This window comes from Camelus ferus, chromosome 6 (assembly GCF_009834535.1).
Source record: "Camelus ferus isolate YT-003-E chromosome 6, BCGSAC_Cfer_1.0, whole genome shotgun sequence".
Lineage (NCBI taxonomy): Eukaryota > Metazoa > Chordata > Mammalia > Artiodactyla > Camelidae > Camelus > Camelus ferus.
This window is the reverse complement of record NC_045701.1, coordinates 45,000,265-45,026,729: the sequence shown is the minus strand read 5'-3', so window position 1 is coordinate 45,026,729 and position 26,465 is coordinate 45,000,265. Positions and strand designations below refer to the sequence as shown.

At 35.3% G+C, this 26,465-nt stretch overlaps 1 long non-coding RNA gene across 1 annotated transcript; it reads left to right on the top strand.

Annotated features, from left to right (window-relative positions):
• Positions 1–26,465, top strand: LOC116664245. The gene is made up of 3 exons (XR_004320663.1): positions 1–64; positions 23,095–23,278; positions 25,764–26,465. It is a non-coding gene; the product is annotated as an uncharacterized LOC116664245 (long non-coding RNA).

Genomic DNA, 26,465 nt, shown 5'->3' with positions numbered 1-26,465 from the left:
TTTGGTGACTGATACGGGGATCCAGAGAAGACCCTTCACAGCTCTGAGGCTGGTGAGCAAACAGGTAAGGAACCCATTAAGCCCATTGTTGCTCACTGCTTTTCTTGCTGACCCCAGGGTTTGAGGGTAAATCTTTCTCCTGGATCCCAGCTTCTACCCTCTTTTCAATTTAAAAAACCCTCCAGGTTTTATTCAAGATCTATTTTAAGAATTTGTCCTTTCTGGTCAAGGCTGTTTTTGGTGTGTACATACACTTTTGACACTTCAGGGTGATTTTAAAATCAGGCTGTCTCAACTAAAACTGGCTAGCCTCTGGACCATTCATTTTGGAATAGGGGCTGTTTTACAGGGACTGTACTGAGCAGATTCTGGTTTGGCTTCTCCAGGATCAGATTACTCCCTTCGAGCTGGCTGGTATTAGACCTGCAGGTTATTTGGCTGTGTAGGCTATTTGAGCTATCTAGTCTGTTTGAAAATTATTTTCTTACTCTAGAGAAAAGCCTCTGAGCAATGGCATCCCAGTTATCTCAATAGTTTAAGGGCACTCCCTTCTCGCTACAGAAACCCTGGCCAATTTTATGTTAGAAAACCACAGTCCTTCCTCATGTACATTTCCAAATGGACCAACCTAACCAAAGGCAATTTAGAGCATCAAAGGTCATTATGGGGAAGTTTTAAAATCCCCCAACTTACTTTACCATAGCTCTAAAATTTCCAAAATGGAATGGAATGCCTATTTTCATTGGCTCCCAACTGTTATTAGAAGCCTAAAACTGTCTCTATAAAATATGACTTTAAGATTAACTGATGCAAAGGAAAGATTAAATAAAGATAAAATGGGCTTCCAGAACCTCATGTTCTTCTTCCTTGGCTCCTTTGTCTCAAGTTCTGCCTCAGGCACCATCTTGTCTTTCTCCCTCAGCTCTTCATGCGGAGGCCTCGACTTCCTCCTTCCTTTCTATACCACCTCTGTCTCCTCTGTACCCTCAGTTCCCCCACACTAATTCTCTCCCTGAACTTCCCTTTTTCTCTGAACCTCTCCCCATTCCATTATCCTCAGAAATTATCAGAATCTATCCCTTAAAGCATCTAAGGATCCAAATGCTAAACCCTTAATTCTTATATTCCCTGGACTGAAGCTAAACTGAGCCATCATCAAAGATTTTCCCATAGTAACCAAAAAGCCTCACAAAATTTGCTGAGGAATTAATACAGTCTTTCAAACTTACCAACCTTTCTCTGATTTGTACCAGCCAGTCATATGCTTGCTGGTAAAACCCAGGCCCAGCATTGGATGAAAATTGCTAATTGGGGAAATTCCTGAAAGGTTTCTGGAATAACAACTGGGAAACCAGCCTATTAATTTATTACATGATTGGGCTCGGGTAATTGCTAGGCAACTTCATCAGGCAATTCTTAGGGCCATTCCAAAGCCTGTGCATTGAAACAAAATTCAGACTTGAACACAATAATCTGATGAATGATTTATGACTGTTACAATTTGTTAGGTAGTTAGGTAAGTGGAGGGGAGGGAGGATGGTCCAGAAGGTGGCATTATGCCCCCTCCAGCATAAAGGGACTTAACTTCTAAATAAGTGCCAGCAAAAAAAAAAAAAAAAAAAAAAAAAACCCAAAAAGCTAGACCAAAAAAAAAAACCCCCAAAACTGGTTAAAACCCAACAGCCACGACTGCACGGTAGCAGAAAGGACTTAACCTAACCAGACATGACCAATGTTTACTGTGTTATAATTAATATTGCAGTTAGGCACCCCCTTCACGAGTTTTTCTGTGTACATTATGGGTAAGGACATGTGCCAAGGGCCCAAACATGACTAAGAATTCCATGGACAAGAGCCATCAATCAATCAAGAGACTACCTCTAGGCGAGTGTATTAAGAGAAAGGGGGGACAAAAATCACCACTTTTTCCTCCCTTGGATCAGCCCACCTCCCATTCTTGGGGGTGTACTTTTTCCTTTTCTTTTGAATAAATCTTTGAAATCTTTCGCTGCACAACGCACCATCTCCTGATTGCAAACTTGTCTTTCGGGTATGACAAGAACTGGGGTCTTTACCTTTTGGGGTAAACAAATTGACTTCAGATTATTTTTAAAGAAAATTCTGGCTTTCTTCAGATGTTGATACCTCCTAGGTAGCTTCTAACTCTATTTTAATTAATGGATTGAACCAGGACCTTTCCCTTTTAGTAAAAAAGGACCAGGATGGAATGAGAAACTATGTCCATTCCAGATTTAGTTAATCCAGCAAATCAGCTCTCTCATACTTTAGATGAGTCACCTCCAGAGAAGACCACCAAAATTCTTAATCTTCAGATCTCGCAACTGAAGGCTTCTAAATGAAAGCAAAACCTTCCTAGTTTCTGCCTTTATCACAAGGCGCCAGGACATGGAAAGAGACTTTTAGACAAATTTAAGTCTTCAGCCACCCTCAACCCTTAAAGCAGCCTTTCTAATGCCCTTCCAGTTATCAATGATAGAGCTCCAAGGAACCACAGGGGATCTTCCCAATCTTCCATCTTTTTAGAGAATCATTTTAGAGAAACATTTCTCCAGATTGAGGATAAGCCTCTTCCAGCCCTAACTGACACCAGAGCCACATTCTTGGTGCTCTACCCCACTGCTGTAACCAGTCCCTGCCCCAGAGTACAAAACAGTGCAAATAGGATGCCTCATAGACCTCTATGGGTCCCCGTCGCTGAACCTGTTCCCTTTTGTGTAGGCCTTTGAGAGATACTCCCCCTTTTCTCCTTAGTTCCTCTGCCTCCATCCATTTATTGGGCAGAGACTTAGAGAAGTATCATGCCAGAGTTTCTTTCTCCTAAAGGGGGAAATAATTCTAGATTTCTACAGGGGTCCTCATACAGCCAACCAAGTTAACTAAATGCTCTTTTGACACCTTTTACTTGCTCCATCTCTGATAGTACTAGAGTTGATTCTGGAAATTCTGATCATTTGTCCCTGTTGACAGCTACCACAAGCCTTGTGTACAAAATCTCCAGCTGATATTGGTAAAATTCACAGAGCACATCCCATCAAGATTCAAAGAGATCTCTCAAAACTTGTGCCCACGTTTAATCAATATCCTCTATGTAGAGAAGCCCTTCAAAGCACAAAGCCATAATAGAAGATTACAAGGCTCAAGATCTTATTATCCCCTGTGCTGGTCCCTGTATATTTTATATGGTGAGATACATTTATATTTTAATTTTACTGGTGAGAAAGCCTAAAGCCTGAGGGTGGAGGTGAGTCCAGGACTTGCAACCAATAGACAACACTGTGATCCCTCTGCATCCTCTTGTTCCTGATTCTCATACTTTTGCTGTTTCATACTGGAAGCAAATTCTTTACTGTCATGGATTTACTCAGTACATTCTTTGGTATTCCAGTTGATGAAGTTAGCCAATACCTTTTTGCCTTCACTTGGGAAGAAAAGCGATTCACCTGGACAGTAATGCCTTGGGGTTTTACTGAGAGTCCTTATTTCAGGGTTTTACTGAGAGTCCTTATTTCACACAAATCCTGAAAGTTGATCTAGATGATGAAAAGTTCCCCAGGGCTCTACTTTGTTACAGTACATGGGTGATTTGCTTCTTTGTGCTTGTTCTCTTCCCTCTTCACAGGAAGACAGCATGTACTTGATAGAGCTTGAAAGCTATAAGCTGAAACCTTTAAAGCGACACGAGGTTGCCAAAAACAACAACAAAAAATACTTGCAGTTTGCCCAAACCTAGGTTCGATATTTAGGGCATCTGATATCAGAAGAAGGGCTACACCTAGATCCAGACATGTTTCATGGTGTTCTAAGTTTTCCAAAAACTAAATCTAAGTGCCGACTATGAGATTTCCTAGGATTAGTTGGCTATTGCAGACATTAGATTCCAAATTTCTCTCTATGGCCGAACCTCTGTGTGTTTTACTTAAAAACAACAACCCCGACCCTATTTTATGGGAGGAAAAGAACAACATAGAATTTGGGGCCTAAAAAAGACCTAAAGGGGGAAATGTAAAAAAGTAATAAACAGCAACTGCAATTAAATAGAGTCAAGAGACCAAAATTGGGAGTTGTCAAGCCATATGATGACTGCAGAGTCCAACTATCTGAAGGAAGAAGAAAGGAGATTTCTTCTCCTTCTGGTCCCTGTAATACTTACAGGAAGAAGAAAGATCTTCTCTTCTTTCCTGGCATGAGCTAACAAGAGAGTCACAACTCAGACATTGCAAAACCATGGACTCTGTTTACTATAGCCCTCTAAATTTGTTTTCTTCTAAGAGAATTCTCTCTTTATGCTAGGGACTTGCAAATGCCTTGCCTTGGTTACAGACCCTGAATTACAATCCTTTGCTGATCATAAAGGAACTCATTTTTGCTGGAGAGATAACTGGCAGTCTATTTGTTTTAAATCAGCATATCTCATACACTAGCCTCTGGTTCTTAAGTATGAAGTGGCTGGAGAAGAGCAGCGCTAACATCACTTGGGACTTGTTAAAAATGCAAATTTTCAGGTCCCTTGCCAGACAACTGAATCACAATTTCTAGTGATGGGAAACAGAAATCTGTGTTTTAACAACATCTTGGGCTGAATTTGAGAATCTTTGTCCAAACTATACTTAACCCAAGGTCAAGTGTTTCAACCCACTAGTACTGCCAGCAGTTACTAGCTTCCACATTCATTCTTAAAACCTCTCTTTTCAAAGGAAAATTAAATGCTTTGGATGCTTTCTGCAAAGGAATGTTTCAGCCATTGTGATTACTGCTGTATCAACTGTATATATATAGAGGGACATTATACAGAATTCTTCAGTTTCTCTCAGTCTTAACAATAATACTTACTCTGAGGAAAACAGATTCAAAAGAAAAAAAAATTAAACTTGATTTCCTATCTTACATATTATTAACTTATATGATAGCTAAAATATAATGTTAAGTATAATTCAAAATTTTATTATACTTCATAAAGGTGCTTACATTTCATATATTTAGTTAGCACCTCCACAGCAGTTGACTTATATGCATATACATGTCCTCTGAATTTCCACTGTTAGGAAATAATTATGCAAAAGTAATAGACAACATAGTTAATATATTCAGAACTTAATCAAAATTGAATTTTACTAGTTATGAGAGAAAAAATCTTATAGATGAAGTCATAAAATTTGAAATAAATACCATTCATAAGGGATCACTAAACTAATTCATAGAGAATCTAGCTTAGGAAATTTATTCTGGTTGAAAAAATAACATGAAGTATTTATAGATTTATAATAAATGGAGATGACATTTATATTATGTCATCAAGTTGAATATAATTTTCAGGGCTTCAAATTCCAAAATTTATGAAGAAAACTGGTATTTTATTCAGACTTTTTTATTAACACGTACAAAAGCCTATAGACTTTATCGATCTCGTCTGTAGGCATCTGTACTTTGTAAAAATCAAGTTAACCCCACACACTTGAGTAATGAGACTGTCTGGATTTATGATAAGTCATGAAAACATGAGGTTGAACTCATAATGAATAGAATGGGATGTTATAATAACATTGATCAATCAGTTATACATGTGCTTTTGAAAAGTGTTGTTCTTTACTCCTGTGGTCTTCCTTCCAAAACAAATAATCCAGTCTAACCATGAGGAAAAAACCCAAACATACTTGTGTAGGGACACATTTTACAAAATATCTAACCAGTGCTGACCACAACTCTGAAGGTCATCAAAAACAAGAAAACTCACGGAAACTTTCATGGCCAAGAGTGTCATCAGTGGATAGGTGACTAACTGTAATGTAATATCCTAGCTGAGATCCGGAAATAGAAGGACATTTAAAGTAAGGAAATCTGAACAAAGTGTGGGCTTTGGCTAATAATAATAATAATACATAGCTATTGGTTTAATAATTGTGACACATGTACTGTACTAATGTTAAGATATTAATAATAAGGAAAACTAGGTGTGGGGTGGATAGCAACCCTTTTGACTATTCAGGTTTTTTTTCTAAATCTAAAACTGCTCTAAGATGAATGTTTATTTTAAAGTGGAGCTGTATTCTGAAATATATTTGGTATTAAATACTAAATGTTAAATACTAAATTCTGACTACAAACAGAAGTCTCTCCCTCTTTACAAAGCATTTACTTTGGAAATTAAAAGGCAGTTCTGTTTTCTTCCTTCCATTATGGTCGTTTTATAGATGCGCTACTGCAGAGCAGTTATTCTGATAAGACAATCAGTTCCTTCCATTATGGTCATTTTATAGATGCGCTACTGCAGAGCAGTTATTCTGATAAGACAATCAGTTAAAAGCAAAGCTTAAGGTATTCCAGTATGTAATTTTATCTTATTTAGCTTTGTGGCATTTTCTTTTGTTTTTAAATCTTACTGTAAAGAATAAAAAGTCAAGAACAAAGGAAGTGCTAAAGAATCGCAAAATGTTCTATCATATGCTAACACACCAAGCAGATAATTCAGTCTAGTAGCTGGTGATCCACTATTGTATCCACATTATTTTTGTTCACTGATAAATTAATTTTCAGTTTATGGTTGATTCACAACTCCTAACGTGATTCAACCCTTAAGCATACTGCTTCTAGCACCAATAAGCTGGTTTGGGAAGAGGAAAATCTTTCCTTTTGAAAAAGAATAAATGATATTTTCAAACCTACGTGGCTAAGTAGACATGAAGGGCTGAAGGAAAAACATATGTGTGTCTGTTTTAAATCTGATGATTCCATAGTCTTACCATTTGTTCAGTATGGCATGTCAAACAACATCATACAGATTCTTAAAATTTTATTTTGTTGTCAGAACTTTGAAATTAATACATTTCTAAAATTGCAATTTTCCCTATACAGTTTTAGTGTTTCTGTTTTCTCTCTGAGGGAAGTCCTATTTCATTGTTTTAGGTCTTTGAAATGCTGAGCTGAAATGCCAGCATAATGAAAACAAGGTAATCATACAGGAAGAGTTATAGCTGTTGGCATTGTGAAGTGTTCCATTATAAACAGCCTGCAAATCTCTAATTCTAAATTTATGAATACTTTCTTATACTGGCATGAAATTATTGAAATCTATTCAGCTGCTAGCAAATTGTAAAGGAAAGGAAAAGGATTAGAGGTCATGATAACTGAATTTTATTCCAAATTTCACAACCTTAGTTAGTTGACCTCTCTGGATCTTGTAACTTCATATGTAAAATAAAGGGTTAGGAAAAAGCAATCTGTAAATTAAAAAAATACCATTTTAAACTTCAAACTCACTGCATGAAAACATGCTAACATTAGGGACAAAAGACAACTTAGGAATTTCCAAAACAGAGACAGACTTTTAATAATTTAGATCACATAATAAATAAAATAAGTACAACTGAGGGTCTTGCCTTAAGGTTTAGAAGAACTTATCTAACTCCATACAAGATAGCATCTGTTACACAGATTTGCAAACATGCTGAGTGTAATCACCACTCATTTTAAGTAAAACAGATTTTGAATGGAAACTATCTCAAAGAAAGAGTAAATGAAATGGTTCTGAATGTGGTAGCCAGCTTCCAAGGTGGTACTTCAGAGCATCCACCCCCTTACGCAGTCCTCGCTCACATTAAATAGGGTCATGTAACCAACAGTCTGTTTGAGAAGCGATGGTGCATGACTTCGAGGCTAGATCATAGAAGACATTACGGCCCCCGCCTTGCTCTCTCTCAAGCCTCACCTACTCAGGGAAGCCAGCAGCCCCATCATGACGGCCCTCAAGCTGTTACAGTTGCCCCCTCAATTACTTTATATCTGCAAAGCGGAATAATGGAAACAATTATCAGGGTAATGTAGGCCTAAGTTACTTGTATTTGTCAAAATGAAAATTTTTGGCAATAAAAACTTACCCATTTGTTTCAATTTTTCACTCATTTCACATCCTCTCCACCAAAAATCAATCATTTAATTCCTCTATTATCTGTGGCTGCTATCTAAGTACATTCAATAGTATCGTCTCGGTGCCTTGGTTAACACTATTCCTCGCTAGGGTTTGATCACTATAGGCCCAGGAACATACTCTCTCTGGCTCTCGGTAGTATCCTGAGCAACAAGCAGAGTATCAGGTATTTTGTTTATATTTGATAAATATTCACTAAATAAATGATTGATTCAAAGGTAAAAATCATCATATTATTAAATAGAAGACAAATTTTAATAAATAAAAGAAAACTCTCCAAATATTTTCTCTAAATGCTTCTGACCTCAGAGAAAGAAAGAGGAAAAAAAGAAAGAGTTTTAAGAATAAGATGAAGGATGCTTTAAGGACATTTATTTGAATGTAAATCATTAGCCGCTGATATCTAAGCCTCCACTTGCCTCCACTACAAATGGGAAAAAACAGTTACACTCTGGTTGTCTAACACCTGTATGTAACTCATAGTTGTAATTGCTCTATGGGAAAAGGTGGCCAGCTGAGCAAAAACACTGGTGGTAATTTTGTGACAAATAAGGAAAGATTCAGTTCAAGGAGAGTCCAAAGTATATAGATTAATGCTAGATGTTTCTTTTCCTTAAATTCCCCTGTTTCCAGAGTCCTTATTATTTCCTTATTTATATTTTATAACTGAACAATATTTTGGTGATTTAATAAAATTCTTACATTTTTAATAAAATATTTAATGCAGTTTATTTATACCCATCTTACCTAAAGATCCTTATATCTGTGATTTCCCAAGGGTCTGTGTGAACACAATTATGATGATTTTAGATAGAAATGCTATAAGTCCAAACCTGTAATTTCCATGTTGTTAAGACAACCATGAAAATGACTGTGCATAGAATAGAATCTAATCATGTCTCACTGGCCCTTTAATATCAGAAAATAAGTCCTTTTGTATAAAAGTACATATCCACAAAAGTTATTGTAAAGGAAAAAACCCACAGATTTTTCCCTCCAAAATAAGAAACAAGCCAGTTCCTCCCTACTATGTCTTTCTTCCCTGTGAGTCTCCAAACGTGTGGAGGATTTTCACCACACCAAGCAATTCTCTAACATACCAGCTGGTTGTCTTACGATTTAACTTAATTCTAACCCCATTTACCTGGGTTCATGTCAGATCCCACAGGTTGAGGGTTCAGTCTCATAAGACTGCCCCCGATCCACCACAAATACACCGATCGCAAGCCCAGGTTATCTATCACCTGTGCTTCTGACCAGGCCATGGATCAGAGGTTTCAACGGCCCACTCCTCAGATCCAGGCAGTTCACTAGAGAGGCTCACAGAACTCAGGGAAACACTTATGTTCACCAGTTCATTAAAGAATTTGATAAAGGATACAGATAAACATCCAGACAGAAGAGATGCATAGGACAAGTCATGTGGGAAGGGGCACAGAGCTTCCAAGCCTCCTCAGGGGTCAGCACTGTGCCATGTGTTCACCAGCCTGGAAGCTCTCCCAAGTCCTACTGTATCCTATTGGGATTTGATGGAGGCTTCCTCACATAGACATAAACAATTATCAATGTCATTTCCAGCCCCTCTCCCCTCTCTGGAGAATGGGTGGTGGAGCTAAAAAATTCCAAGCTTCTAATCATGGCTTGGTCCTTCTGACGACCAGCTGCCATCCAGGAGGCATCCAGAAGCCCACACAGAGTATCTCATCAGATCAGCAGATGCTGCTAGCGCTCTCATCACTGAGGACTTCACAAGGGTTATAGGGGGCCTGTGTCGGGGACAGGCTCAGACAAACATTGGGAGAGTAGGTGCCCCTGCTGTTCTTACCACTTAGGCCATGACAAGAGTTTTGGGAGTGCTGAGCCAGGAGGCGGGGAAGAGATCCATACATATGTTTTCCGTTATCTCACAGTTATCTAAATAAGGTTTTAAATTAAAATACTTTAAAAATACAATGGTGCTTCTTGCCATGTTAAATAAAGTAATTCTAAAAAATCTCATTTTCAATGGAGAACTTGGTATAGTGAATTCTTGTAACTTCAGTTCTTATATTTTAGTAAGATTTTGTAGTAGATATTTCTTGAATAGGTATCTTGTATTGTGTTGAGGTCTAATAATCCTCAAGGAATCCACACCAAAAAATTCACTCCTCTTGGGATTTTATTTATGTGACTTTTCACTTACTTTGTGGTCAATTCTATTCTCCACCGTCATTTATCCTCATATACGTTTGTTTTCACTGCTCCTATTTTTCTTCCCCTTTCTGAATACTGTTTATAATTTCTGCTGTTAGTCCCTACTGTCTATAAATGTTACCAACAATAACAAGATAATCACATATTAAAAGAAAAGTGCACTTTGTGCCTAAAAAGATGGTATAAATACATTAAGCTAGTTGAATTGGGTTTAAATGGTTTTCCCTTGTTTCAAAGTTTAAAACTAGCCTAGAAAGTTATGATTTTTTTTAATTCCTTAGAACTAGATAGCTAAGGAATAGCAAATCTGGAATACTCCAACATTACTGCATCCATCCGTTTAACAATACATGTCGAGAACGTATAATGTGCCAGGCACCAGTAAAGCACTTGAAATATATGAAGAACCAAAACGGGAAAAGAACTTGTCTGAAGATAGAAAGTAAACGAATTATTTGAAGAGATACACATTATATAAAGAGGATGAAGAGTTCCGAATGTGTGTCTGTGTTCTGTTTTATGTACAGAAGACACGGAAGACCCAGGTAACGTGGCATTTGAGTAGAGTCTTGAAGAAAGTGAAGCAGTGGAATAGATATTATATAAAAGGAAAGTATTCAAAATAGAATAATAACTGTAAAAATACTAAAATGGTATTTTCTAAGAAAAGCAAGAGAGCCAGAATATCTGGAGCAAAAGAGGAGTGGAGTGGGGGACCAGAAAAGGCCATGGCAAAGACTTTGTACCATAAGCTGGAGAGGAGGTCACTGGAGACTTTGAGGAGAGGAGTGACGTAGTCTCCCTCCACCCTGTGCTAAAAGGTTCCTCTGACTACCGGGGTTTACAACAGACTTTAGAGGGCTAAAGCAGAAGCAGGGAGACCGGTTAGAAGCCACGTGAACAAAACAGGTGAAAAAAAAAAGGTGGTGCTTACGTACATGCTTTGAAAAAAGTGCCAGGATTAAGGTTTTGAATGTGTCAAGTTTGTAGAGCATATTCAAATAGAGAAGAGTAAACAGTTAAACATATATATATATATATTTTTTTTTCAATTGAGGAGAGACAACCTAGGAGGAAATGTAAAATTTTTAAATGCAAAAATAATACAGCTTGTCTGTAGGCTTGAAGGTATTATCCAGTAGAGAGAGACGAGAATTCACCATGTAGGACAAAAAAATTAATGTAGTTGAAAAAAATTACTGAGGCCTTAGACTAGGGGAGAGAAGATGAGATCTATTGAATGAGGGGGAAAAGTTGGATTTTGATTGAAGCAAAAATGTCAGATGCCTAATAACAGAAAAAAGGCGAGGATATATGGGCACAGAAGCAAGCAGCAGTGTGTACAGTGGTGGGAATACAAGCAAGTTACCTTCGACTGCATCTGATACTCACAGTGATATCAGATGCTAGGTCTTCATCCATAACTGGTGATGGAGGAAGGATGGTTCAGGTTTGACAGTAGAGGAGAAATTTCTATGACTGGAGGAGAATAAATTGGAAAAAATACAGGCTTTTTAAGATGTGTGTAGAAATAACCTGAGGTTAATTGTACAGAGTGTAGAATGGGAGAGGGAAAAAAAATGCTTCTTTTCTATTTTTACTCTCCTAACAGAGAAAAAAGCACATTAAATCTCAGTGAAGTATGCTACTGCAGTTTTATTGAATAGGTAGAGCACTTTCAAAGATATATATCCCCATATAGAAGGTACACACAGATTTAGTTACCAGCTTATAATATAATAAATCCCTCCTCTCAAGCAAGGATCATTAGGACTTCTGTAAGTCTTAGGATCTTGGCAGATAAAAGTCTAGTCCCTGGAAACAAAAGTCTTCCAAGAGATGAGGACAGTTCTGAAAAGAAAAAGTGTATTTCTTTTGCAGCAAAAGTGAAGAAAAGTGGGGTTCAAAAACTTCCTTAATCTACAAAATATTTATGACATAAGCATTATTTTCTTGGTAATATAATATGCTATTTCACTCACAAGTCAACAATTTTTATGAGAAGATTTAAGCTACAGATCTTTAATTATGTTGATTTTGGGCCTATTTCATACGGCCTTGTGTAGTATGCACAGAAGAGAGCAGGTAAAGTTTGCTTGGTTAATTTTGGCCCTTCTGCAGACCAGCTTCTGTTGAATTCCTGAAATGTCATATCCTTGAAGAAATTAAAGTCCCTGGACACTAAACATAATAGTCTATAAAGTTATGATTGTAAGCATTTGCTTTGCTTCAGCTTTACATGGATTTATCTATGCACAAAGTGAAGCATGTTTGCATTGTGGTAGCAGTCCCACTGAAGTGCAGACTTAGAGTGAAATTCATATGGATGAATTAATATCCCTTTATCAAAATATTGCAGTGGAAATCTTACTAGGGAACTTAAAATTAATAGCTATGTAATGGTTTAAGATGATCAGAAGATTTCGGTCTTCTCTGCTATCAATCGTTGAATATCAAGATAGTTTAATAAGGGAGAAGATAAACAGTGTCTTTGATCTGGAATCTAAATTCTCCCCAAGTACAAATAACAACAATCAAGTGATGTCCATCTGATAATTCTACATTTCTGTGAACTTGATCAACCGTAGGACAAAATGTTTTCTTATTTACATCTATTTTTGTGGTTAAACATACTCTTTTACATAAGAAGATAGCACTAATAATACATAAGATGTTTAAATTTTATTTAGTAGTAGCAAAATTTGGTTATGATTCATATGTATTCTACCATCACAGTTTCTTTCTAATCAAAGGCCTGCATTTGCAGCGTGGCTGATGAGGCTGACCAGTACAGTTCATTACAGTGAAACTGAAACTAGCTGTTCTTAAGAGTGAATTAACAGTTCTGACTAACAGTTATTAACCAACTTAGCCAAACAGTTGCAGACTACCTCACTCTCTAAACCATTGCTAAACTTATCAAATCACTGTATTTCAAAGTCAGTTTTACTAAGTCTTCTTCCAACAATAAAACAAACCCTTAATTGTAACTTTCCGAATTTCCTCCTCCTACCTGATTATTGCAGAAGTTCTAGATTTCTTGACTTTTGCGTTATTGTTTTATTATAAAGCTCAATAAACAGAAATTTGGAAAATGGAAATAAATTGTAGTGTAGCTTTTATTAACTGTAATATTCAGACTTCAAATATTATATCATGCTTTCTTTTTGCTTCTTTTCTGAGGTATTTGAATTACTGATATATATTTATGAATAATTCATACATATTCATATACAGATATACGTGTGTGCACATGTGTATATGTGAGTAAAACCCTGTTCAAAAATAAATAAATTCTGGAAAAAATAATTTAGGGTAAATAGAATTTGATGGAACTCTATGGTTGCTTCAGTCATATCAGATTAGGAAACAATACAGCACAGTGAATAGCACTATGAGCTTTCAAATTGTAGATCAAATTGTGAGATTCACTGCATGTGTGACTTCGGACATGTTAATTTACATCCCTGAGCTCAGTTTGCTCAGGCATTCAAGGCTTTAAGCATAGTAATATAGTGGCTATGACCCACATGTACTGGGCAGTTGACTTTCCCACACAATTCCTCTAAACCAAAGGCACTGAAATATAGATTTTCTGGGTCCCAGAAATCAACTTTTCCCTCCTCCGACAATATGCCTTATCATGATTTCCCTACAGGAAGACAGAGCAGTAGGGAGAGAAAGGATCCCCCAGGGAATGCATAGACAGATCTTATGAATAAACAGGGTGTCCTGGCTCCAGTATGCTTCTCTGGGGACAGCAGGGGGATGAGAAACCCAAAAGCTTTCTTCTTTTGCTACACCTATGAAGTGTATTCTTTTTACCCACACTGTGCGATGTAAAATTTGTTCTGAGACTGTCACATGAGATGTAGTAACCCAGAAAGAAACCGCTCTGAATGCTAAGAACCAGAGGGCTGAAGACACAGTAAGTGCTTTCTCACTGACATCTTCTTTACCTTATGAATAAATACAGAGAGCTTACAGTAGATAATTTAAAGCTAAGTTTATTTTGTTTGTGCAGAAAATACACATAAGTCTCTCTGTTCATTTGAGATATGCCAAGCTGCCTTGTTTCCTTCTAAAAAAAGAAGCAGATTATACATTGGTAATAAAAGGCAAATGAATTTTTTTCCCCGCAAGGAGTATAAAGTATACATCTAGAACCTGACAATGCCACTGTTCCAGCTAAGCCATCTAAGTGTGGTGTGTCATGCATACATGTTTAGGCTCTGTTGATAGAAGCTAGCCAAAGTCTAAAAGTAGAGCACTATTTTCAGCAACTGTACAAGGGAAAGACTGCTAGTTACTTTTTCCTTTTTCTTATTCTCCTATGGTACAGAGCCCTGATTTTATTGCCGGTGACAGTGTGCTCAGCTGAAATACTGCCTTTTCTAGCTTCCTTTGAAAATAATGGTGACCTCTGAGGTGAAAGATCTAAGTGAAAGTCACTGAATGGGGCTCCCAGGAGAATTCTTTTTCTATTTGTCCTTTTTTCTTCTTCTTCTTATGACTATCTAGAATGTGTTCTTGATGTCTAAGCTTCAATAATCACCTTTTGAACTTAAACATAGAGGCAATGTTAAGTAAGGAGCAACATTTTTATAAAAGAAATTTAGTGGAATCTCCCTGCAGTCCCTGGTTACCTACCTCCAGCTTTCTTTTAGCTGCAAAATGAAATCCTAAATTATTTGAGCTGCCATAAAAAGGTCTCTATTAGTAGGAGTTTAACACAATTTCTAGCTGATATTCCACATATATATTATTGCATAAAAAACATATTCTTTTCTTTTCCCTTGAGCTTAGTTAGATACACATATGTATCTGGAATTATGTTGTAAATAGATACTCTTTGCTTTCTCCATACTGATGTTTTGAGATCCATTTAGTTCCTTAATTTCCACTACTGAGTGAGATTCTCTAGAGGGTAACAAAACAGTAATTATCTGCTTTATTGTTGATGGAGATTTGGGTTGTGTCCAGATTTACATTTATTACAAATAATGTTACTAGGAGCAATCTTGCATATATCTACTGGATCACTTATAAAAGATTTTCATAGCTCATACTGTTATTGGAATTCTAAGTCATTGGATATGTGCATTTTAAATTATATTTAGTAAAGAAAACTGTTTTTACATACTTATAACTGTTTAAACTATGGCTAGCAGTGAAAGATCACTTCTTAATTAACATTTAGTACTATCTTAATTAATTTTTTAATTTTTGCCAGACTGGTGAGTGTGAACATTTATCTTTCGGTGTTATTTTTGCATGTCTCAATTTCAGTTGTGATAGAGTGTCTTACATGTTTTTGCAATATTGTGCTTCTATGAAATAATTCGTATCGTTCTTCCATTTTCCTATTGCCTCTTGTTTTTTATTATTAATATTAATTATTTTACATTAAAAATATAAATATTATGACAGGAATTGTAAATATATATTTGTGACATTTATACTTACTCTTTTCAGTATTATGTAGTTGAATATATCAATCTTCTTTATGGTTCGTGGTTTTATTTTATTATGTCTTATTTAGAAATTATCCTGTAACTACAGTGAAGTAGTGTTAAATCTATAATCAATCTGAAATTAAATGTATGTAAAGTGTCAGGAAGAGATCAAATTTCTTTCTGTAAGTGTATGGTAATCAATCAATTTTCCCAGCACTGCGTCTTTTTTTCTTTTTAAACTTTTTTTTATTGAGTTATAGTCATTTTACAATGTTGTGTCAAATTCCAGTGTAGAGCACAATTTTTCAGTTATACATGAACATACATATATTCATTGTCACATTTTTTTCGCTGTGAGCTACCACAAGATCTTGTATATATTTCCCTGTGCTATACAGTATAATCTTGTTTATCTACTCCCAGCACTGTGTATTTGCACTCTACTTCTCCCCACTGATTTGAAATGTCACCTATTTTATTAGTTAGGTTTGCAGAGAATTTTGGTCATTTTGGGGGGGGGGGGAATCTCTGTTCTATTTATTCACTTAATTTTTTCCCTGCACAATAACATATGATTTTAAATACTACAGTTTCATAATTAGCATAAATCATAATGGCAAATTTCCATTCTTTGTTCCCTCCAAAACATCTTGGCTCATTTCAGCTGCTGGATCTTCATATAAGTCATAGAATCAGTTTGTCACATTTCATGAAAATCTTATTTATGAGTTTGCAATTGCATTAAATCTACAGATAAATTGGGGAAATGGTAACACTTTCATGTTAGTACATTTTCCTTTATAAGTATAGTATGTCACTTCATTTATTGAGATCTATTTAAAATATCTTTCAAAACACTTTTGAAAGTTTATAAGATCTTGAACATATTTTACACTTATTTGAAGTATTTAAAAAATTTTGTTGTACTTGTAAATAGTATCTTGATTTTTTTGATTTGTTGATTTTATTTGCTTAATGCTCAAAGCCACATCTATGAAGCTGCTGCCTAAAATTGCAATGTTAAATAGAAAAGTAGATTGAAATATATTTCTTGATACTGACTAAAGCAATACTTTTTAGCATTTTAATGCATTGAGTTAATATCTGCTACAAATTTTTTATAGTTTTCCTTTCCAGGTTAAGCAAGTTGCATTTAATTTCTAGAATACTATTTAAAAAAATTTGTGAATACCTTGTGTCAGAAATGTGTATCTATGTGCAGTATTAAGATTGGCCTATGATATGCTTGTTTTTTACCTAGTCTGTAAGGCTCTGTTACCAAGAGTTCACTAGTCTGACAAAATGAGTTGTGAAGTTTGTTTGTTTTCCTTTTTTCTCATGGGAAAAAAGATGTTATGCAAGTTTGGACTGTTCCAAAAATTCCTGGGTTGGTTTTTCTTTTTTTGATGATAGATGTAGTATTTACATTTCTAATATTCATTATAATGACCCCATTAAAGTTCATTCCTATAATTTGGATATAAATATAGTTTATTATCATATCTACTTCTATTTTCAAGTTAGTTTAATCTTCAGCTTTGACGTTATTCACTACTCTGAGACCCGCCCCAGAGAAACACATTTTGAGATCTGTCGCCTTCTACTTCAAGTATTAACAGTTTCCCCCTGAACAATTATTATGCCTTCCTAAGAAAATTCCTGTCCCCAGATGTTAGGGTAATACAAAGCCATTCCTCTCTCTCTCTGTATGAGTTATTCCTCTATTTATCAAGCTATCTGAATATATTTATGTCATTATTTGTCTGTCTGTTTTCTATTTGTCTCTTTATCCATCTAGCCATCCCTCTGTTTCTCTGTATGTCTTTCATCTGTAGTTCTCTATGTCTGTCAGTCTTTTCATAAGTCTGTGTGCTTGTCTGTCTGTCAATCTGTATACCAGCCTCTTAACTTATTTATATATATGAAATATATATTGCTCATATATATGTGTATTTGTATCTATGTGTACAACTATTTACCTTTTGTGTCTAGCTAGCTAGCTAATCTGTCTGTCCATTTTTCTATTTTCTATCTATCTGTTTATCTTTCAGTCTAGTTAGCTATCTTTCAGTGAAATCTGTCAGTAAAATCACTGAATCAAAATGTATGTAAAGACATCGTGTTTAAAACTAGTTACATAATATTAATTTGCATGAATTTAACAAAATATACTTAATTGTTCTATTGGTAATAAGCATTTAAATTATTCTTTAATATCAGAAATAATGTGGCATTGGATACCTTAGAATTCCATTCTGATGAATTAATCTTTTGAAAGTATATAAACTCAAAAAGAGAATTTTATTGCAGTGGAATATGCTTGCTGTTAAAAAATACAAATGATTCAAATTATAAAACATAAATCAGCTCTGTCAGTAATCCCACCCCTGAGAAATAACCTATTTAAAGTTTTTCCACATTTTTGGTTCTTTGACATAAGACATTATTTTCAGAGTTACTTGCGAGAAGCAGTATTTTATGTACTTAAACATTATTAATGGGTATATATGGATTAATTTTTCACTAAAGGTCAATAATGATGACAAGAATAATTCAGTTTTTAGGTGGAGGAAATTAGACATAGGTCAAGCAGAATGCTGAAGTAAACAAAAAATGTATACTATTTGCAGCATGTTAATGCTAAACATTTCCCAGTATTTCTAGTTTATTCAAAGTTAAACTTTAAACATCTCAATATTGTATCACTGGAATATCCACAGAAAATGTTTTCTCTCACATAGGTATAGGTAAAATAAAGAATTATATGAATTTGATGTCAAGGCGAGTTAGTAATGTATCAAATGATCCCCCACTCAAAGGAAATTCAGGGATTTGAACCTGTTCTTTCATGGATCAGTAAAAGAATTATGAGTGCTTAGTCTGAAGAAGTAAGAGATCTGGACTATATGGAAATTCCCTCCAAAATTTTAATTTCAGTATCAGTAAGAAAAGGTGGATAGACTTGTTCTTAAGAAGCTAATCAACAACGTAAAGATTTTGATAACTGGTGAAAATATTGGTTTCATAAAAAGAACTGACTCAGTCATTTTTTCCTTAATAGCTGAATTGGCTCAATTTGTAAAATATAAAAAGAAACATTTTGTCTTTTTCTGTTTACTCTAATGAAATATAATCAAAATTTTCCCATCTGAAAGTTAAGGGATAAAATGTCAGATTCTAATTTGTTCAAGATTCTAATCAGAACATAATAAATATGTTAAACACTGATGGGTGTTGATTTTATGCTATTTTAAAATTAAGAAATAAAAAGAAAGTTAAGGCCAACATTAGTCTTATTTTTTCCAAAAATATATGATGAATACATTAACTTAAAAGACACATCTCGTAAGGGCAGCAAAGATGTTGAATTAACATCTGTTTTTTACTTTTAATTTTATAGGCTCTGTTGGTCAGAATTCTATATCCCCATAGAAGTTTTTGATAACCCAACAATGGGTTTTTCCTTGCTAATATCTGAAACAATCTCTAACACAATACTTTTCATACTAAATTGTAACTTTGTGCTTACTTGTCCCTCTAGACTGAGTTAATTTAAGGCAGAGATCATAATTCTTTACTAATTCCACAGTGTTTACAACAGTAGCAGATTGTAAATGCTTGGTAAATGATTTTGGAATAAGAAATACACGCTGTCCTCTTATTATTTTTTTAGCATCCTCAAGCATTTTTGCCTACACTAAAACTATGCAAAGTATTTTAACATTGTCTAAAATTATTTCAAAATACAAATTATTATTTGGAGCACTTTCACTCTTATGGCATTGTTACACTTGTAATTTAAAATTAATCCTGTGGATGATAAAAATAGGCACCAAGGCGATTTAACAATAACTAAGTTTTACCAGAAATCCAATTTGACATTCTGTCGAATATTTTAATACCAAGTCCAATAGAGTTTCCAATACACTTGTTTATTCTTAGCTATTAGAATACAGGGGTAATCAAAATGTTATCAGAATGGTTACCAAAGTGGAAAGGGTCGGGGAGGGATAAATTAGGAGTTTAGGATTACACATTACTATATATAAAATAAACAGCAAGGACCTACAGTATAGCACAGGGAACTATATTCAATTTCTTGTAATACAATTTCTTGTAATGGAAAAAATCTGAAATATACGTATGTATTTACATGTATGTATAACTGAATTGCTTTGCTGTAAACTAACATTTTAAATCAACTACACTTTAATATAAAATAAAATTTTAAAAATTTAAAAATTTAAAAAACATATGAGAGCTAAAGTTAAATTTAATATGTAAATCATGAGGATTATCAATTTTGGCCCCCAAAATGTTGATAATGTGAAATAGAGGCTCTCACTGATGGTATACTGCATCCCATCAAAAATAAGTAAAGATCTAAAAATCATTCACATTATTCTCAGTCATAGAGCAAATATTTTTATATCACATCACTACGAAAGACTACACAAATTACTTTTAAATAAATAGTTTGATTTCAATCTATTATTAACAGTTCCAGTAGAAAGACTAGCTAGTTAATGAAGACAGAATTTTTGGATAAAAACAGAAATTTAGGGAAATGAGGGTCTACAATATTTAATTATTTAATAATTATTTAATATTTAAATGTAAGTATTGATTAAAGACATTTTCAGTAAGATAAAACAGGGAATATGAAACATTTACATTAAAAAGCAAATTTATTTACCAAGAAAATCAGTAGCAGTTCACAATTCATGGGCTACATTTTGTCCTTAAGGGTTATATGATTTTAATTAAAAAGGTGGAATTTTAATTGAAAATAAATTAAAATGCATTTGTATACATACAAAAATAGGAAGAATCAGATTATAAGTTTTGTCAAATTAAGTTCATATATATATGAACTTTTAATATATATTAGAATGAAACTATACCATAAATAATAATTAATGTTTTATATCAGATATTTTCTCAATTCCTTTTTAAACAACAGAAACATATTATGTGGCAGAAATTACTGACTTTGATTTGTGGTTTTATGATTTTGCAATATCACAATAATATTGCAATTAAAATGATTCCTATTTTCCCTGGAAATGTTGAGATAAATGGTTTTCTTGAGGCATGACCAAAAATAATTTCACTCTATCCATAGTCAGCGTATTTTACCTCATTTGCATATAAACAAGAAAATTAAGATAATCTATAACATTTCAATTTTAAAATTCTCTTCAATTTAATGAGTATAGAAAACAACAAAATCTATAATTGACATAAGAGAACGCATGTGCATTTCTGAAGGTAGTTTCCACTATCATGAAATTGTACTTCTCATTCATCCCAGTGATTCATATATGTAATACCTAAAAACCCTATTTTCACTATTACAAAAATAAACCCAATCTTATTTTATTAAGATGGTATATAGTTATAATACCTATGCCAGTGTCATAGGGTGCATCATGGATCTCCTCATTAAGGTTTATTTTATTATAAATAGAAATTTAAATATACCCGAATAAAATTATAAAGAAAAGTAGTACTTGCTTCAGGTCATGTGGTTTTGAAAAATTCAGTTCTGTCACAATTTATCTACCTTTTAAAGATTTATGATGCCTGAAAATTCTTGAGTAATTTTGGAAGATGTAACTTTTTCACTGATAATGATTGACACTAAGAAATAATTACAGGCTATAAAATCAAAGAAGTAATATGGTAAATATTGTGAGGCTACTAGACAAAACTTTAAAGGACTAGAAGCATAAATGAAGGAATGAGATGAAGAGATGGTAAAATTAGTATTTCTTCCTTACTTTGGAAATATCAAAGGTTGATTACAAATGCAAAGGACAAGGTCTAGTTAGGATAGTCCTTGCAGAAAAAGAAGTAAAGTACTGTGAATGGTAAAATCTTTCAACTTAACTGTAACATTCTTTCAAAGAGAATAAAAATAGTGAGGAGTGTGTTGTGTGTGTGTGTGTGTGTGCATATATGCGTATTATAATTCCATTTTTTCATCATTAGGTTTTCATATGTCTAATCATCAAGAGTGATTCTGCAAGATATTCCACAGATCCGATGCAGGCCATTGTCACAAACCAGTTTTCACAGTAATCAGAAGCCATCTGACATGGTTACACAGTACAGGCAATTTGTCATCCACATCAGTATGTCGTAGATGGTCTTCAGGTATCATTAGGGTTCACCTTAACATAGCTCTCTGCTGCTGGAAACATCAGAGGACAGCCTTCCCTTGATTTATCTTGTCTCCATGGGTGTGGTTATTCCCAGGTCTGATGCCCTCATCCGAAGCTCTAAAAATACTTCACAATGTCCTCCCTCTTTCAGTTCTATAGAATAATAACTGTGTCATAAACTGTATATTATCCTTACCTTCTTTTTTATTCTCAAGTAATTTTTTTCCAAAACAACAATAAAAACAAAACTTTAAAATAAATGGGTTTATTTATGCTGTGAATCTCAAGAGCATTTTTTAGCCATAAAGCTGAACATTAAGTTGACATTTTTCTTAGAAATTTGTTCTAATAATCCCATTTCTCCTACAGACAATGCAGGTGTCTCTAAGTAATTATAGAGTCACATATAAGAAAGTGAGCAAAAGTAAAGCAAAACAGTAGATATTTTAATATATGGCTACCTACTTGGAATTTCAGAGGTATATACTAGAATAGAATTGGGAAAGAAGTCATAATTTATTGTGCAAATTAACTGCTGACTATGTATTATTTTCTGAGTTGCTTTGATATTTTAAAAAGTGGATCAGAAAATAATACCATCTCAATCTTGCAAGTTAGCTCTGGGTTCTTAAATACTGACACATCTATGAAGGTTACATCAGAGGTGGCGAAGCTGCCAGCATCCAACAAGACAGTAGACAATAACTAAAATCTACCCATCATGAAAATTCTGTAATATAGTAAGAGGAAATAACTCATTTCAACTCTTAAAATTGAACCTAAATATATAAATATATGCTGTATAAGATTAATCTTGATGGGACTTTCATGAGCTCTTAAAGTAAACATCAAAAAATGCAAAAGTTATACTTAAGTTTTTTTTTTTTTTTAATTTAATTCTTGGGTTTGGAGAGGAAATGCTACAGAAGCACTGTGACTTACTACAAAATACAGTTTCTTGTTTAAGGCACAATTTAACAGAAGAGAATAATTTACTGAATTATCTTGCATTTCCACTATGACTTGAATATCCTTCAGCATAGCATGGTCACTTAGGTTTCAAGTAATTATAAATAAAAATTGTGTATACCTAAAATAGAGCTAGAATTTGCCATGTTTTGATTTATGTTGCTTTTCACTGTCAGTAACAGGCACAGTCAAGAAATATGGTAAAGTGTAAAATTTTAAAAACCGTTATGAAATATTGATTTGTTTAAAATGAAGTTAATTCAAATGTACCAGAAATTCATATTCTGACACTTTAAAAAATGTTAATTTAATGTAATACTTTCAACTTTAATGAGCATATGAGTTGATTTTCAAATATATTTTACAGTTAAATTCAGTTAACCACCTGGAGGAGTTGCTGGAGTCGGTTGTCAGGAGGACATGGCCACCAGCTGACCAGAGACTGGACGTGGACAAATGGAGGCCCTCACCCCCTCCTCTGTGATTGGAATGAACACCTTCCCCACCGTTCTCACAGTGAGAGCCATTTTCAAGGACACAACCTTGAGAGTGTAAGTTATTGCTGAGACCATGTGGATGGTATATGTGGCTAAACCCTGGTAAGTCTTCCATGAAACTTTACAGATTTGGTGAGTAGTTGTAGAAATCTACTCTAAGAGAAGACTCATAAGTTCCCTTGTTTATTAAAACTGCCACCTCCAGTCTGGAATGATCATCCTCTTTCTTTGCTCTCTTCTTGCCCTCCATGAATAGGGGCCAGTTTACAAACCAACAATCGGTGAGCCAGCCAGGAGACCTAATGGGACTTGGGAAAGAGATTCCCTGGAGGAAATCCCAGGCAGGACATGGACTTCTGTGTAGGGAGGGGTGACTTGTATATTAGATGCTGTGGACAGCTGCGTGAGTACAGGGATGCTCTGAAAGCACCAGCTGCCTTAATGCATTTATTTGAGAAATGGCACATAATGCACTGTGGCAAAGAAGAGAAAAGAGTGGCTGCTGTAGTGGGCTGGCCTCTACAGTGGCCATTTGGACTGGACATGGATGTCCACCTAGAGGCTGAAGCTCAAACTAGAGAGTTCAAAGAAAAGCTGAGGTTAGAGACAGACAGGCAGTGTTCCACTACTCTGCTAACTCTGAGGATGGCAAAGAAGCTGGAAGAGCAGGATAATAAGTTCAAGACCTTAGCATGACATTTGTTAGGCCAGGAGGGCATAAATTGCCATGAATGAAGAGCCAGGGGCCTGTGACAAAGCCTGATTAGGATGCTAAGAGGCAGACTCCCTGGGAAAATGAAAAAAGCAAAGGAGGGGATATTATGGTGATTGACAATGAAATGAAAGGAAAATTTTAAATAGTAAAACTCAGACTACTCTCCCTCTTCCCTTCCTTCCTTCCTTCTTTCCTTCTTTCCTTCCTTCTTTGTCTTTCTTTCTTTCTTTCTTTCTTTCTTTCTTTCTTTCTTTCTTTCTTTCTTTCTTTCTTTCTTTCTTTCTTTTCTTTCTTTTTCTTTCTTTCTTTCTCTTTCTTTCTTTCTCTTTCCTTCCTCCCTTCCTCCCATTCTCCCTTTCTCTCTTTCTTTTTTCTTTCTCTCTTTCTCTCTCCCTTCCTTCCTTCCTTCCTTTCTTTCTCTCTCCCTTTCTTTCTCTCTTTCTTTCTTTCTCTCCCTTCCTTTCTTTCTCTCCCTTCCTCTCTTTCTTTCTTTCTCTCTCTTTCTTTCTTTCTCTCCTTTCTTTTCTTTCTTTCTTCTTTCTTTTCTTTCTCTTTCTTCTTTCTTCTTTCTTTCTTTCTTTCTTCTTTCTTTCTTCTTCTTCTCCTTCCTTCCTTCCTTCCTCCTTCCTTTCCTTCCTTCCTTCCTTCCTCCTTCCTTCCTTCCTCCTTCCTTCCTTCCTTCCTTTCTTATAAAATGCAAGCTTACCCAACTCCTAAAGCCATAAAGGAAATGCAGGCCTCCTTACAAATTCTGAAGTTTTAAAGGAATTTTATTCCCCACCTAGCACACTGCCTCTGTCCCTTATACTGCCTCATAAAGGGAAGGCACATATGGGACTAGGGATCAAAACATCAATTGCCTTGGAGAAGGCAAAAATACTAGTAAAACAGATTAAAACTCTGGGCTTCTCCCAAGCAGGGCTACCACCTGAATTAGATGTGTCTATGATTGTAAAAGGTATGAGGTGGGCACTGTGGCAGAAACTACAAAAGGAAAGAATATCCCTAGGACTTGAGTCCCAGAGAGGATCCCTAGGATTCTGGGAGGGGACAGAAACCCAATATATCCCCACAGAGCAACAGCTCCTAGCAGTATATGTAGCTCTCTCAGAAAGGAACAACATATCATGGTGAGAACGTCCCTTCCTATCATGGAGTAAATTAAGAATATGTCCCATTGACCCCCCTCTCCCATGGCTCAAACTCCCACTTTGACTAAGTGGCCTATATGCAACAAAAGAGCAACCTGTCTGCCATCCACTGTACCTGAAAATTTGGATGCTGGTAGGCCCTCCAAATGTCCTTGTTTCTGCTCCCGTGTTGGCCCTTGTGGCCTGTAGGAGGGGAATGAAAGAAATTCTCGCTGATGTCTGATATACAGATTCTTGGAAACGAGAATGAACTGCAGCAGTCAGAGGGCTGAACTCAGAGTAGTTTGGCTGTTGATTTTTTGCACTAACAGTTAGTCTGTTCTAAAAGAATTAACCCTATGGCTTGAAACAATGAGAATTTTGGTAATCATTATCTTTATCTGTATTTTATCTTGCATGTGCCTCTATTACTGCTATAGTGTCTGCCTCTAATGCAAACAGTTAGCCCCCAGACAAGCCACTTCAATCGATTCTAATGTAAATCTGCTGACCTCTCAGGGCACACTGGGGAAGAGTGGGTGATGTAAGATTACAAGAGCTGATCTTGAGGGGTGGAATGTTGGAGGAGGTAATTGAAACCACTGGTTTACCCATAAGCTGGATCTAGGTCATAAATGTTCTTCACTCCTGTCCCATCCTTGGAATGACATTCCACCCACCATTCCCAAACAAGGAACTGCCTCGAGGACACAGCCTCGAGGGCGGAAGATGTTGAGACCATCTGGATGGTATACATGACTGAACCCCGTTAAGACTTCTGCATAAAGTTTACGATTTGGTGGATGAGTATGGAGATCTACTCCAGGACAAGCCTCACAAGTAAGTTCCCTTGCTTATTAAAGCAGAGAATATAATAGTGATTCCCAGGGGCGGGGGCTTGGGGGATGTGGAGACTTGTAGTCCAATGAGTATAATGTTTTCATAATGCAAAATGAATAGATTCTAGAGATCTGCTGTACGATGTGGTGCCTATAGTTAACAACACAGTATGTATTGTGCATTTCAAAATTTGTTAAGAGGGTAGCATTCATGTTAAGTTTTCTTACCACAAACAGACAATACAAATAACAAAAACAAAAACAAAAACAAAAGGACACAAGGAAACTCTGGGTCGTGCTGGAGATGTCTTTTACCTTGATTGTGATGAAGGTATCACAGATGTTTACATATGTTCCAACTCACCAAATTGTATACACTAAATGTGTGCTGTTTTTCATATGTCAGTTACAGCTCAATAAATCTGTTTAAAAAAATCAGCTTATCACCAAGTTGCTGAATTACACATTGTTTCAACCTTTAAAATCTGTTACTTTTCCCATGATAAGATTTAATAATTTCTACAGGATTTGAATTTTTTTTTACCAGATCTGCTAAA